The sequence below is a fragment of the Hyla sarda genome, unplaced genomic scaffold, assembly GCF_029499605.1.
Source record: "Hyla sarda isolate aHylSar1 unplaced genomic scaffold, aHylSar1.hap1 scaffold_356, whole genome shotgun sequence".
NCBI lineage: Eukaryota > Metazoa > Chordata > Amphibia > Anura > Hylidae > Hyla > Hyla sarda.
The window spans coordinates 19,714-34,328 of NW_026610328.1; the positions used below are offsets into that span (position 1 = coordinate 19,714).

The 14,615-nt window shown below is 48.8% G+C and overlaps 1 protein-coding gene across 2 annotated transcripts in view; it reads left to right on the forward strand.

The window, feature by feature from the left end:
• Positions 1-6,397: 6,397 nt before the first annotated feature.
• ZNF410 (zinc finger protein 410) overlaps positions 6,398-14,615 on the forward strand; it is a 103,405-nt gene continuing 95,187 nt past the window's right edge. For both annotated transcript variants that reach the window (XM_056553712.1, XM_056553713.1), the window contains exon 1: positions 6,398-6,523. The gene's annotated coding sequence lies outside the window, so the exon portion shown is untranslated. The remainder of the gene's footprint in view (positions 6,524-14,615) is intronic.

Below are 14,615 nucleotides of genomic sequence, written 5' to 3' on the forward strand. Positions count from 1 at the left end.
TCTAACCCTAACCCTAACCCCCATAACCCCCTAACCCTAACCCCAAACCCTAACCCCCTTTCCTATCCCAACCCCTAACCCTGACCCTAACCCTACCCCTCTGCTAATCCTAACCCTCTGCTAACCCTAACCCCAACCCTTAACCCTAACCCTGCTAACCCTAACCCGCTAACCCTAACCCTGCTAACCCTAACCCTGCTAACCCTAACCCGCTAACCCTAACCCTGCCCTAACCCTGCTAACCCTAACCCTGCTAACCCTAACCCCAAATCCCTAACCCCCTAACCCTAAATCCTTACCCTAAACCCAACCCCTAACCCAAACCCTAAACCCTGACCCTAACCCCCTAACCCTAACCCCCTAACCCTGACCCCCTAAACCTAACCCCTAAACTCTAACCCTAACCTAACTCTAGCCCCCCAACCCTAAACCCTAGCCCTTAACCCTCACCCTAACCCTTAACCCCAACCCTAGCCTGACCCTAACCCTGCTAACCCTAACCCCTAAACCTAACCTTAACCCATAACCCTGCTAACCCTAAACCCCACCCCTAACCCTGCTAACCCTAACCCCAAACCCTAACCCCTAAACTATAACCCCTAACCCTAACTGCTAACCCTTACTCTAATCCAAGCCCTACACCCTTAACCCTAACCCCCTAGCCCTAACACTAACCTTAACCCTGCTAAACCTAACCCCCCTAACCCAAACCCCAACCCTAACCCCTTAATTTCCTACTAACCCAACCCAACCCTGCTAACCCTAACCTAACTTGAACCCCTAACCCTAACCTCTAACCCTGCTAACCCCAATCCTAACCCTAACCCAAACCCCAACCTTAACCCCTTAACTTCCTACTAACCCAACCCAACCCAACCCCTAACCTAATTTGAAACCCTAAACCTGCTGACCCTAATCACTAACCCCTAACCCCAAACGTAACCCCAAATCCCAACGGACTAACCCTAACCCCTTAACTCCCTAACCCCCTAACCCATCCCAACCCTAACCCCTAATCCTAACCCTCTGCTAACCCTAACCATTAACCTGCTTAATGCTTATGCAGAATTATAAAACAACATTCCTTCCCCTTATCCCCTTCCCTTCAATTCCCTGGTTGAACTTGATGGACGTATGTCTTTTTTCAACCATACTAACTAGGGATGCACCGATATATCGGCGGCCGATACATATCGGCCGAAAATAGCTATTTCGGGGAAATGCCGAAACAACAAAAAATGTGCCGATAATGACCCACCTCCCCTGCCCGCCCACAGCACAAGTTGCAAACACTGCCAGAGGCACTCGTGGGGGGTGCAGGGGGGGCCGGCCGCACCGGGCGCAACATCTGGGGGGCGCGCTCTCCGGGATAGGAATACTTCTTTTTATGTGCCCGGGCCGGCTCCTGTGTCTGTCTGCAGGCGGGGGCATATAAAAACTAATACTGTATACTAAAAACCAGGGGGCCTCCAGCTGTTGTGAAACTACAACTCCCAGCATGCCTGGGCCGGCAAAGTCTGTGCGGGCATGCTGGGAAGTGTAGTTTCACAACAGCTGGAGGACCCCTGGTTTTTAGTATACAGTATTAGTTTTTATATGCTCTGGCCGGACCCCGCCTGCAGCCACACACGGGAGCCGGCCCGGGCACATAAAAAGAAGTATTCCTATCCCGGACATCCCTGTGTCCCGAAAAATCTTTTCGGGACATAAGGATGTCCGGCGGTCACTCACCATTCCCCGGCATCCTCCTGCGATCCTTCGCTTCTCCGCCTCTATGGTCGTACGCACGGGACGTCACTGACGTCCCGTGCGTACAACCATAGAGACGCAGGGGGACCGCAGGATCGTGGCAGGAGAACGCGCGCTGGCCGGGGCCTGGTAAGTGACCGCGTCATCTTCTTGAGTGTTCCGGTCACCGCTCCTCCGGTCCCGGCACCTACTGCTATGGTCCATAGGCCATAGCAGTAGATGTGACCCCGGGCCGGAGGAGCGGTGACGGGAACACTGTGGGGGCAGCAGTACAGACATACAGCCTCCAGCCATACACTGTATATGGCTGGAAGCTGTATGTCTGTGGGGTGGGGGGAAGCTGCCTATTGTGGGGGAACTGCTGACCTAATGTGGGGGGGGAGCTGCCTACAAATGTGGGGGGAGCTGCCTAATATTGTTGGGGGGAGAGCTGCCTAATATTGTGGGGGGGAGCTGCCTAGAAATGTGGGGGGAACTGCCTAATATTGTGGGGGAGCTGCCTAATATTGTGGGGGAACTGCCTAATATTGTGGGGAGGGGGAGGCTGCCTACAAATGTGGGGGGAGCGGCCTAATATTGTTGGGGGGAGCTGCCTACTATTGTGGGGGAACTGCCTACTATTGTGGGGGGGGACTGCCTACTATTGTGGGGGGGAGCTGCCTACAAATGTGGGGGGAGCTGCCTAATATTGTTGGGGGGAGCTGCCTAATATTGTGGGGGAACTGCCTACTATTGTGGGAGAAATGCTGACCTAATGTGGGGGAGCTGCCTACTGTTGTGGGGGAGCTGCCTACTATTGTTGGGGAGCTGCCTATTAATGTGGGGGAGCTGCCTACTATTGTTGGGGAGCTGCCTATTAATGTGGGGGAGCTGCCTACTATTGTGGGAGAGCTGCCTATTAATGTGGGGGAACTCTCGACCTAATGTGGGGGAGCTGGCAATCTAATGTGGGGGAGCTGGCAATCTAATGTGGGGGAATCTAATCAAATCTAATGAGCGGAGCGCTGCATTTTACCAGAAGACGGGGAGAAGTCATTTTCGGTTTCGGTATCGGCCGGACATTTTTTTAATTTCGGTTTTGTTTCGGTTCTGAAATTTTCATTTCGGTGCACCTCTAATACTAACTATGTAACTATGTAACCCTGACCCTTGACCCCTTAACCCTAACCCCAGCCCTAACCCCCAACCCAAACTGTTAACCCCGCTAACCCTAACCTTGCTAATCCTAACCCTAACCCTGCTAATCCTAGCCCTGCTATCCCTAACCCTGCCAACCCTTAACCCAACCCTAATCCCGCTAATCCTGACCCTAGCTAAACCCGCTAACCCTAACCCTGCTTACCCTAACCCTCTGCTAACACCAACCCCAACCTTAACCCCAATCCCAACCCTAACCCTTGCTAACCCTAACTCCTAAACCCTACCACTGCTAACCCCAACCCTAATCTAACCCAACCGTAACCCTACTCCAACCCTAACCCCTTAACCCTAACCCTCTGCTAACCCCTAAACAAGTGGTTCCCAACCTTTTTCAGCTCTGGCACCCCTCGGAAATTTTTTCAACAAAAAATGGCAAAAATGAAGCAATAGACAACACCTATACATCTGTTAGCTATGTAGAATACATTGCTGCTATATGCAGGACTCACAGGTGACGTCTTCTCTGATCGGAGTTGTTCCCTTTTCTTCTGCATCTGGTCTGGGTCATCATAAGGCACAACTCACTGCAGAACCTGCAAAACAAACATATACTATGCTCCACACTTTTCCAGCATCATCCTCCCCTTTCCCCCACAAATGCCTTCAGCCTCGACCCTCCTCCCCCCCCCACACACAAAATTGCCTCCAGCCTCTCTCCCACACACCACAATACCTCCAGCCTGTCCCTAAATGCCTCCAACCTCTCTTCCACACACACACACAATGCCTCCAGCATCCCCCAAATGCTTCCTACCCCTCTTCCACATACACAATACCTCCAGCCTCCACCCAAATGCCTCCAGACCCTTTTTCTCACACACACACACACACACAGACAATGCCTCCGGCCTCAAACAAGCACATACCTCCAGCATCCCCCCAAATGCCTTCAACCTCTCTCCCACACAAAATGCCTCCAGCATCCCCCCCCCCCCAAATGCCTCCAACCTCTCTCCAACACACACAAAATACCTCCAGACTCCCCCCAAATGCCTCCAACCTCTCTCACACACACAATGCCCCAACCCCTCTCTCTCTCTCTTACACACACACACATACAAGGGCCCTTATTTACTAAGAGTGGAGTGTAGGTTTCTTTGTGGGTTTTAATTCCCTACAATTTGTTTTCAACAGTATTTACTATGGTTTCCCTACCTTTTCCACTTTCCCTACACTTTGTTTTTTTTTTTTACACATGCTCTGATCTGTCTGGTTTTCCTCAGCTCAAATCCACCACATTTTATGTGGAAACCTTAGTAAATATGTTGGGTTTTTGTGAAAATGTCGGGAACACGCCCCTATTTGGAGACCATGCCCACTTTCCCGGCGGTCACGCCAGCTTTTCAGGTTTTCTTTGCAAAATGGAGAGTTAGTCAGGGTTTTTTTTTCAATTCTGGCGCAAATTCGACAAAACATGTCGGGTTTGCAATAGTAAATGAGGGCCAATGCCTCCAGACATACAATGCTTCCATACTCCCCCCCCTTCCCCCAACACACACACACAAATACCTCCAACCTCTTTTAAATGCCTCCAGCCTTTCACCCACCCTTATTGTCTCCAGACTCACAGCCACCCACCACTAATGCCTTTAGACTAACCCACCCCTCCCTATTGCCTTCATACCAGCCTCTTGCCTCCAGACTCCCTGCCACCCACCCCTATCCCCACCAGACTCCCAGCCACCCACCCCTATTGCCTCCAGCCAACCAATCACTCACATATTTTGCTTTCAGCCTCCCACCCAAATGCCTCCAGCACCCACCCACATTGCTTTCAGCCATTCATATTGCCTCCCACATTGCTTCCAGCCACCCACATTGCTTCCTGTGCCTCCCTGCGCTATTGCCTTCATTCACCCCCCACCAGCACTGCTTCCATTCACCCCCCCATCCATGCTTTCATTCAACTCCCATCCACCCCTGCTTCAATTCAACCCCTATCGACCCCTGCTTCCGTTCACCCCCATCCACCCACCCCTGCCACTGCTTCCATTCTCCTTCCATTCACACCGCCACTGCTTTCATTTACCCCCTGCCACCCACCCACCCCTGCTTCAATTCACCCCATCCACTGCTTCCATTCACCCACCCCTGCTTCCATTCACCTCCCACCCACTGCTTCCATTTACCCACTCCTGCCACTGCTTCAATTCACCTACCCCTGCCACTGCTTCCATTCTCCCTCCATCCACCCCTGCCACTGCTTCCATTCACCCCCAGCCACCCACCCACCCATGCTTCTATTCACCTCCCACCCACCAGCCACTGCTTACATTCACCCTCCATAAACTCACCCACCACTGTCACTGCTTCCATTCACACCCCAGTCACCCACCAACCCACCCCTGCCTCCATTCACCTCCCACCCATGCCACTGCTTACATTCATCCCCCATAAACCCACCACTGCTTCCACTCACCCCCCCCCCCTGCTACTGCTTCCATTCACCCCCCCTGTTACTGCTTCCATTCACCCCCCCTGTTACTGCTTCCATTCACCCCCCCTGCTACTGCTTCCCTTCACCCCCCCTGCTACTGCTTCCATTCACCCCCCTGCTACTGCTTCCATTCACCCCCCTGCTACTGCTTCCATTCACCCCCCTGCTACTGCTTCCATTCACCACCACCCCCCCCTGCTACTGCTTCCATTCACCCCCCTGCTACTGCTTCCATTCACCACCACCCCCCCCTGCTACTGCTTCCATTCACCCCCCTGCTACTGCTTCCATTCACCCCCCTGCTACTGCTTCCATTCACCCCCCTGCTACTGCTTCCATTCACCACCACCCCCCCCCTGCTACTGCTTCCATTCACCCCCCTGCTACTGCTTCCATTCACCCCCTGCTACTGCTTCCATTCACCACCACCCCCCCCTGCTACTGCTTCCATTCACCCCCCTGCTACTGCTTCCATTCACCACCACCACCCCTGCTACTGCTTCCATTCACCTCCACCCCCCACCCGCTACTGCTTCCATTCATCTCCCACCTCTGCTTCCATTCATCCCCCCTCCCACTTCCCACCTCTGCTTCCATTCATCCCCCCCACCCCTGCTCCTATTCACCCCTCCCCCACCTATGCTTCCATTCACTGCCATAAATCCCAACCCTGCTAACCCTAACCCCCTAAACCATTACAAATATACCAATAATGCTTTTATCTACATTATATAAAAATGTATTATTTTAGTAAATTCTTGAATAAGAAACTAACATCAGCCACATGAGATGAGCGCCATCAGGAGGTGACCTAAGAAAATACAGGTAGAGGACGGGAGGATAATGAGGTCGGTACCTGGAGATTCATAAAGAGCCCATCGGGATTAGCCGCCACCTCAGAGCACAGCCGGACAGCGGTCACCGGCCAGAACACCGCGCGGGCGTCTCCTAACTCAGAGCAACGTAGCCTGCGTCTCTAACACCACGTGCTACGTCCTGACGTCATTCCGTCTCTACGCACTGTGACGTATGGGCGCCCATGCGCCTCTAGAGCAGACTGTGGAGCGGACACTGGTTGGTGCGACTCCCCAGGGAGAAGTTCTAGTGTCCGGCAACCAGAGAGTACAAAGCGGACAGGTTCGGTCACGTCACTGTAATGTTATAGATCTGAAGCTTGCTAGTCAGTGACGTCATATTTATAGGCCTGTGATTAATGAGCTCATTCTCACTGTAACTAACTCGTAGATAAATATGATGTCTAGATGAAGGAGACTTCCAAAAATAATCATAAAGTATGAAACAGGGGAGATGTGAAATAAAACTAATTAATAAATGCTGTTAAGAAACACACACACATATATATATATTATACATATATATATATATATATATATATACATACATATATATATAAATGAAGAAAATCTGCAGCACTACTTATCCAATACAGCAGCGGGTGCCAGCGCCTCAGACCCGATCAAAGTCCATGTAATATAGATGTAGAAAAAGCGCAGCACTCCTCAAATACGTGAAAAAAAGTAGTGGTTTATTGGCTCACATAGCAGCAACGTTTCTGTCCTACCATAGGACCATTTTCAAGCTCTGAGCTTGAAAATGGTCCTATGGTAGAACAGAAACGTTGCTGCTATGTGAGCCAATAAACCACTACTTTTTTTCACGTATTTGAGGAGTGCTGCGCTTTTTCTACATCTATATATATATATATTATATTTAGTGAATATTGTAGTCACAGAGGATACCTAACCCTAATATAGACACAGATGAGACTCACAGTTAGTAAATAATAAAATATAGTAAGCAGCCACAAGTTCTCAGCTCTATCCCTCAAAGCCTGAATCGCTCGGACTGTCGTGGGCTGCGCCTAGTGCTTGTAGATAAGGAAAGAACAGAATGTCCAACTCAAATAGATGTGGAACGGAGCAATTTATTGCAGAATATCACCTCAGTACAAGGACATAGGGGGAGATTTATTAAAACCAGTGCAGAGGAAAACTTGCCCAGTTGCCCATAGCAACCAATCAGCTTGCTTCTTTCATTTTTATGAAGGCCTGTGAAAAATGAAAGAAGCAATCTGATTGGTTGCTATGGGCAACTGGGCAAGTTTTCCTCTGCACAGGTTTTGATAAATCTCCCCCATAATGGACAGTGGTCCAATATATCCTTGTACTGAGGTGATATTCTGCAATAAATTGCTCAGTTCCGCATCTATTTGCGCTGGACATTCTGTTCTTTCCTTATCTATAATAAAATATACTGCCAAATTATATAACAAAGTTCGCGTATAACAACAAAAAATAGGACCAATCATAGTGCCCAAACAGATTTTAACGGCAAATAATCAGTATCCAACAACCGGACCATACACAATTCCCTACGTGTTTCGGTTCACCAGAGTTGGTGACCTTATGAGGGGCTCTTCACAATGTGTGTCCAAGACAAGTAAGGACAGTATATTTATGCAATCTGTCCTATATATCAAGGAAAATTACTTAAGAATGCTGATACAATTACACCCCCAGTTACAGTCATGACAGAATAAGAGAATAGTGCCACCAAATCTTGGTTTTATGGCACAATTGAGCTCAGGACTAATCTAATGATTCCAGCAAAATAAAGCATATATACAAGATACCATCAGCCTGAGGTCCATGCTAGGGACAGCACTGTAAAATGAAAGGATGATCAACTCACAGTTACGGTGTCCTGGCAAGTTCTTTCGGTGCGCGCCTACAGTGGCGGGGAGCCGTGCGATGCTGCCGGCTGCTAGCGCATATGTGGGAGAAAGACGGTGTCTGACAACATATCCGGTGCCAGGCACAGTATGCAGCGCTCGGGCCAAACGCTTTCCCCAACCCAACGCCGGAATCAGGAGATGTGTCCGCACGTATAGATACAACGTAGCTGAGTGCCAAGCACATTAACCCACTGTATGCCTGACCGCATGTCTCATTAACAGGCCCTTATAGTAAGCGGCCAAGATACTGTGGTAGCCCTTGGGGGGGGGGGGGGGGGGTGTATGGTAGTGGTTGTATGGTATAGGTATATAAGGGGTTAATGTTAACCCTAGAGTTCATGACACCAGGCTGAGGGCTGGTATGCTGAATCAGTGTTCTGGCCTATCGCCGCCCTTCCCAGTAACGATAGGTGCATAAAATAACTGAAGGTCCACAAGGAGATTTGAACTTGAATTTGAATAACGTTTACTGAAGTGCTTGCAATATTCACGGCATAGTAACAGTCTCATACAAACAGTCCTTTGGTTACTTAGCGACTGGCAGTAGTTGCGGACCAAGAGCTAGACAATAAGTCTCGTAATTTAGGAATAGATTTGCAGATCCGTCCGGATTTAGGGGAGGTATTAGGTCCGGAGATGCTGCAGAGTGTTTGGGGGTGATACTTGCCGCAAGGCTCGGGCCTAACTCACTGCGATTACTGATGTACAGGTCTTGCTTGCTTTACAGCCCACGAGGTAAGAGAGAGAAACATGGCCGCCGCTCCCTTATATGGGCAGGGGTGTGGCGAATCTGATTGGTCCGAACGTCTGCCTCACCTTACATGGTGTGATGGGATTGCTTACGTCACAGGGCCTCCTAAGGTCCTTAAGCCAAATACCATAGAGTTCACCTTGTCACATGACCCGCAGGTCCTGCAACACTAATGGAAACAAGTAATTAACCATTTATCTACATATACTATGCTATTTACATTAACCTATGCATAAATTACTGATTATACATTAGAATAGAAGCGACTAGGGGTAGACTAGATTACAGGGATCCCTACGTCCTAGGGACTTTGGCTATGGGGACTCATAAAGAAATAAGTACCGTATAGAATGCGGTACTGGGACTCCAAAAACCCCCTTACTAAAGATAAGTCGGCCTCGACGTCTGTCCCCTGAGACAGAGGGACTAGGACTAAAACAGGATGCTATAGAACAGGATGAACTATACACTTGCTATACATCCTAAGTAGACTAAACATATTTTGATTCTATCTAGACAATTGAATGCTATCTAGACAATTGAATGCTATCTAGACATTTAAAGAAGCTATCTATCCCTTAGTTTCTAGCTTCCCATATAACTTAATTAAACTTATGATACATTTTGAAGCTTACTAGGCAATTAGGTCTCTCTAGACAATTAGATAGCTGCCTAAGACATTTTTATTAGCTCTCTATACATTCTGATGAGGCTAAACTGAACATTAGCACATACCTCTATACATAAGGCTTACTAGATATTAGTACAGCTCTATTTACCTTTTGCATCAAGCTGACTAGACATTTTGTATTATCTCACATATTCTGTATGCCAACAATAAGTTACCTGTTAGTTAGTACACAAAAAGGGTATACTGGCTAGCCGGAAGCTAGGTCACAGTAAGGGTGGCTTCTAGGGTCTATCGATTACACGCTACTTACCCCTTGAGCACTTTCAAAACAACCTATCCAGGTTATTCTAAGAATTACGTGTTTATTTTCTGAATTTGCAAGAGCACCTACTGGCCAGGCAGAGCATCTCACACATGCAATGAAAAGAGAAAAGAAGAAGTGTACCTAACAGTGGCAGGAATTGGGTATAAATGTGCTACAATTCCTTAAGTGTTACTTAAGTGAGATATTTATTTATTTTTGTGTATGTACTAGAGAAATTTTGAAGTAGTACATTAAGTGAGTAATCTAGGGTACTGGAAAGTTATTGGTGGAACATTGAAGTGGGTTATCAAAGGTACCATGTGTGCAGGTACTAAATGTGATTCCTGGTACCTTATGGGTAGTTTGCCCTGTGTAGTCCTTTGAGAACGCCGCAACACCACCTCCGAGTCATCAGGAGTTCCATCACTTTAGGATTCTTCAAGAACTTCAGTCCCCGAGGGACCAGCTGGAGGGCTGGAAACAGGAGCAATCTCTTCGGTAAAACTGAGGGGTTCTCTTAAGACAGATGGAGTAGTGGCTTCAATGTCCAAAGCGGTCACTGGAGCAGGACTGAGGTTGGGTGTAGCGATCAATGGTGGTTGACATGGGGCAATAGCTACTGGCAACTGACTGGTTGGTGCGACCAATGTCGGCTGACTGGATGGAGCTGGGAACGGTATGCCCCAATACATGGTAGGCTGCTGAGATGGGAACAAAGGAACGTCCATAGTGGGATGAATTCCTTCTCCCGGCACATACTCTCTCACAGGCCTGGTTGGAGGTGGAGTAGAAGTAGCAGGTGGATCAAGAGGAAGAGGAGGCGATGGGCTAAGCGTATCTTCTTTCCGGCACACTTTTATCCTATTCCGGTGAACCACCTGTGGCTCGAACCCATCTTTTTGTATCACATATACGTCCGTTTCAGGGTAAGGAACTGCAGTGATGGTATATGGCTCAGTTTCCCACAGGGAGTCCAATTTATGGGTTCTAGGAAATTTTCTGAGCCACACTTTATCTCCAAGCTGCAAGGGCTGAGCCGAAGCATGCCGATTATAATCTGTCTGCTGTCGCTCATGAACTTCACCCATTTTCTTCTCAACGATGTCCTTGGCTTCCGCAATTCTTCGTCGATGCTCTGACACCCAATCTTGGGAAGCTTGAGGAGAATTGTTGAAAGGTGCCTGTAGTCCAAAGGTTCAATCCTTTGGCAATTGGCCGTGTCGGCCCATCATCAAGAAAAAGGGCGTATACCCCGTAGAGCAATGAACAGTGTTGTTGTAGATTTCCAGGAGTTCTGGCAGCAGCTGAGGCCACTCTTCATGCTTCGAGACAGAGGCTGCTCTGAGCATCTGGATGAACACTTGATTGATCCTCTCACAGAGTCCATTCCCTTGGGGATGGTAGGCCGTTGTCCGGAGCTTCTTGCAATCATGCAACCGGCAAAGTTCTTGGAACAACTGGGCTTCAAAGGTGGTTCCCCGATCCGTGAGGACCGATTCGGGACACCCCAACGGTTGGATCCAATGCCGATAGAAGAGTTGAGCAGCAGTCTTGGCGGTAAGATCCTTGACAGGGACCACGACCACCCACTTGGAGTAATGATCCACCATTGTTAGAGTATGACAATAGCCAGATCGAGTGGGGGCCAGCTTCACATGGTCCAAGGCAACAATTTGATTCGATCTTTCTGTACAGATGGGATGCAAAGGGGCTCTTGCATCCCGCCGGGGGTTCTTTATCACGTTGCACACGGAGCACTCGGCACACCATTTCTCGATGTCTCCCCGCATTCCAATCCAGTAAAATCTCCTTCTGACGGTGATCTCTGTCTTATGGACCCCGAAGTGTCTGGATTGGTCATGATAAGCATTCAGAACCATGGCTGCATCCCTCCGGGGAACCACAATCTGGTGTATGCGGTCTCCAGAGACTGGGTCTAGGGAATTTCGGTAGACCAACCCCTTGTGCAGGAACAGGCGGTTTCTCTGCCACCACAGTTGCTTCAATTCGAAGTCTCCATGGGCCTTGCGCACCCGGGTAGGCACTTTCTTGTGGAGGCAATAAACGAGGAGGTCCCCGATAACTCTGCTCTCATCCTGAAGCGTCTTCCAGGTAGACAAATCTTCAGAGACCTTGGGAGATTCAGGTCCGTCACCCACCTGGGCAGTTAGAGGATTCTGGCTCACGAACCTTCGGTAGAAGGGGGGCATTTCTACATCTTCCCACACATCTTCAGCAGGAGGTGCTTCTCCCGGGGCCATGCGAGAAAGTACATCCGCTTTGACATTGGTTTTTCCGCTGCGGTACTTGATGTTAAATTCATAGTTGGCCAACCGAGAGACCCAATGCTGTTCAAGAGCTCCCAACTTAGCAATGTTCAAATGGGCCAAGGGGTTGTTATCAGTGTAGACCGTGAAGGGGGTAGCAGCCAGATAGTCTTTAACCCCTTGGGGACGGAGCCTATTATAACCCTAAGGACGGGAGCATTTTTTGCAAATATGACCACTGTCACTTAGCATTAATAACTCTGGGATGCTTTTACTTATAAATTTGATTCCGAGATAGTTTTTTCGTGACATATTCTACTTTATGGTAGTGGTAAATTTTTGTCGATACTTGCATCATTTCTTGGTGAAAAATTCCAAAATTTGATGAAAAATTTGAAAATTTAGCATTTTCCTAACTTTGAAGCTCTCTGCTTGTAAGGAAAATAGACATTCCAAATAAATTATATATTGATTCACAAATACAATATGTCTACTTTATATTTGCATCATAAAGTTGAGATGTTTTTAATTTTGGAAGACATCAGAGGGCTTCAAAGTTCAGCAGCAATTTTCCAATTTTTCACAAAATTTTCAAAATCGAAATTTTTCAGGGACCAGTTCAGGTTTGAAGTGGATTTGAAGGGCCTTCCTATTAGAAATACCCCACAAATGACCACATTATAAAAACTGCACCCCTCAAAGTATCCAAAATGACATTTAGTAAGTTTGTTAACCCTTTAGGTGTTTCACAGGAATAGCAGCAAAGTGAAGGAGAAAATGTTCTCGCATGTTCTTGTAGACCCAGTTTTTGAATTTTTACAAGGGGTAATAGGAGAAAAAGCCTCCAAAAATTTGTAACCCAATTTCTCTCGAGTAAGGAAATTTCTCATATGTTTATGTCAAGTGTTCGGCGGGCGCAGTAGAGGGCTCAGAAGGGAAGGAGCAACAATCGGATTTTGGAGAGTGAATTTTGCTGAAATGGTTTTTGGGGGGCATGTCACATTTAGGAAGCCCCTATGGTGCCAGAACAGCAGAAAACCCCACATGCCATACCATTTTGGAAACTACACCCCTCAAGGCATGTAACAAGGGGTCCAGTGAGCCTTAACACCACGCAGGTGTTTGACGACTTTTCGTTAAAATAGGATTTGTAAATGAAAAAAAAAATGTTCACTAAAGTGCAGTTTCTTCCCCAAATTTACCATTTTTACAAAGGGTTATGGGAGAGAATGCCCCCCAAAATTTGTAACCCCTTCTCTTCTGAGTATGGAAATACCCCATGTTAGGACGTTAAATGCTCTGCAGGCGAAATACAATGCTCAGAAGAGGAGGAGCGCCATTGAGCTTTTGGAAAGAGAATTCGTTCGGAATGGTAGTCAGGGGCCATGTGCGTTTATAAAGCCCCCTGTGGTGCCAGAACAGTGGACCCCCCCACATGTGACCCCATTTTGGAAACTACACCCCTCACAGAATTTAATAAGGGGTGCAGTGAGTATTTACACCCCACTGGCGTTTAACAGATCTTTGGAACAGTGGACTGTGCAAATGAAAAATAACATTTTTCATTTTCACGGACCAATGTTCCAAAAATCTGTCAGACACATGTGGGGCGTAAATGCTCACTGTACCCCTTATTACATTACACGAGGGGTGTAGTTTCCTAAATGGGGTCACATGTGGGGGGGTCCATTGTTCTGGCACTATGGGGGCTTTGTAAACTCATTGTCAGGATCCGGGTACTGTGAGGATACTGGTGGTGGATCCTCTGTGTCAGTGGGGTGATGACGTGGGCCGTACCAGGGGAACGGAGTCTAAGGGGTTACTGGTTTTCACCAGAGCACGCCGCAAAGCGGGATGGACTTGCTGCGGCAGGTAACCCCCAGGTCGTTCCACCCAATAGTGACTCAACCCCAACTGACGGCTGAGATAGGCGTGGTACAAGGGATTAGGCAAGAGCAAGGTCGGACGTAGCAGAAAGTCGGGGCAGGCAGCAAGGATCGTAGTCAGGGGCAACGGCAGAAGGTCTGGAACACTGGCTTGGGACATACAAGGAAAGGCTTTCACTGGCACAAGGGCAACAAGATCCGGCAATGATGGGAAGGGGAAGTGAGGTAATATAGGCTAGGGCCCAGGTGAATGCACTAATTGGGCCAGGCGCCAATCAGCGGCGCACTGGCCCTTTAAATCGCAGAGAGCCGGCACGCGCGCCCTAGGGAGCGGGGCCGCGCGCGCCGGGACTGAACAGACGGAGGACAGGTCGGGTAAGAAGACTGGGGTGCGAAGCGCGAGCGGGCGCGTCCCGCATCGCGGGTCGCATCCCCGCCAGAGACACTAATGCAGCGCTCCCGGTCAGCGGGTCTGACCGGGGCGCTGCGACAAGGTGAACACTGCGAGCGCTCCGGGGAGGAGCGGGGACCCGGAGCGCTCGGTGTAACACTCATGTGGCCTTCAATTCCGGACACATTTTCTCTTCAAAATCCCAATGGCGCTCCTTCTCTTCTGAGCATTGTAATGCGCCCGC